This window comes from Gadus chalcogrammus, chromosome 8, assembly GCF_026213295.1.
Source record: "Gadus chalcogrammus isolate NIFS_2021 chromosome 8, NIFS_Gcha_1.0, whole genome shotgun sequence".
In the NCBI taxonomy this organism is placed as follows: Eukaryota; Metazoa; Chordata; class Actinopteri; order Gadiformes; family Gadidae; genus Gadus; species Gadus chalcogrammus.
In genome coordinates, this window is record NC_079419.1 from 8,416,300 (window position 1) to 8,418,036 (window position 1,737).

General features: G+C 45.2%; 1 protein-coding gene across 3 annotated transcripts in view; it reads right to left on the reverse strand.

Moving 5' to 3' along the window:
- The window catches only part of LOC130386932 (receptor-type tyrosine-protein phosphatase F), a 128,841-nt gene continuing 127,104 nt past the window's right edge, over positions 1 to 1,737 (reverse strand). For all 3 annotated transcript variants that reach the window (XM_056595802.1, XM_056595804.1, XM_056595803.1), the window contains one exon: positions 1 to 1,737. This exon is cut by the window's right edge and continues 504 nt beyond it. The gene's annotated coding sequence lies outside the window, so the exon portion shown is untranslated.

Below are 1,737 nucleotides of genomic sequence, written 5' to 3' on the forward strand. Positions count from 1 at the left end.
ATCCCTCGCCTCGTTCCTCCTCTTCGACGCCTCCAACCCCGACGCTCCAGACGCTCCATGCGGGAGCGCGACGCCAAAAGCGTGACGCCAAAAGCGTGACGCCAAAAAACATGTGCAATGTGTGCGATGGCCAGGGCGTGGAGAAGGGAGCCGTCCATATCGTAGGGGGGAGTCGGGGGCTTGGGGTGAGGCGATGGCGTTGGGAGGAGAGGGGAGGGAATGCTCTCCCCTCTGGCTTGGGACGGGCAAGCGGGCCTGTGACTATGGGAGTACAGTAGATACAACAGTGTTTTCCATTAATACACACTCCGCTTCTCTGCTCGCTTCTCTTGGCTTGGTATGTGGGCAGAGTGAGTCCTATTTTTTTTCAGCTTTTTCTTTTAAACAATATATCTTGTTGCGGTGTATGTATATATATTTATATATATATATATCTATGTATAATTGTACATATATATAATCAATCATAATTATATATATATAGTTTTATTTCTGTATAAAATGATAGCAGGTTAGAGTCCAAAGGGCTTAGTCTCTCTCTCGCGCTCGCTCTCTGCTAGGAATGGTCGATTCTGTACAAGTGCCGGGAATATTGGCTGCTGCGACTTCCTCGGCCCGTGTCAACCAATCCGTGGTCCTCCGGGTCCGCTTGGGTTCAACCTCCCCGAGCAAGCGGACCGGGTGATTGGGCGATCAGGAGAGGGGAGGGGCTTTAAGGGCAACAGAGATTTCTTTTTGTGTTTTACCGTAATGTCCATTACCCACTGGGTTTTCAAAGTCTGTTTTCTTTTTTACTCATAGAAGTTCTCCGATGTGGAGTATGAAGGCCTCAATGCCATTGGCGTCTGTCCAAAGAAATAAAAAATAAGACAAAAAAACATCCCTATATCCGAAACCCAAAAAACAAAAAGAAACAACAAAAAATAACACACAAAATAACAATGTGCTTTCCAGTTCTGTACACTGCTGATTTAGTCTCTTGTTAGCTGATTCGTCTCTCCCACTGTGTTTTACATCGTATAATTTAGGCTATGCTCTGAATTATTCGGCGCTAAAAAAAGATGAAAATCACCCCCCCAAAAAAAAGGCAGAAGGGGAAACGGCAGCGAAGGGACTCTTTAAAGCGAACCGCAATGCCGCAGCGCTAGCGGGATCCGGGGGGCCCCAACGGGGGGGCCCACCGGGGGGGCCACCAGAGCAGGGAGCCAGATCAACGGCACCACAGCAGACCAAACCCCACAGCGGCCCGGGACTCGGCAGTTTCTCCTGTATTAGTGGCTAGGAACGTGTTAAAAATACATGTCCCTTGTGCTAAATTAACCTAGAAAAACACACCGACCCAAAAACAAAGGAGGAGAAAAACAAGAGGATGGAGATTAAAAAAATCGTAATGAGACGAATAAACAATCCGAAAAACAAAAACAAAAAAGGATTACGAATCCATGAAAGTAAATTACCAAAAGGTCCTCGAGTTGGGACCTTGAAGACCAAATAAAAGACAAATGTTAAAATGATTAAAAAAAACAGAAACGACAACAACAATGAGCTAAATAATATAGTATGTCATAATGAGATTTTTTTATAATAGTGATATTAAAAATATTCATCAGCAAGAACAAAAGGTAAATAAAAGTAAAGAGAGAATCATCTCTTAGTGCTACCAGTAGCCTTGACAATCAGGAAGGTTTTGGCGTTTCGACGGCACGGGCGAAGCAAAGCCGCCACTCTGGGGGCGTG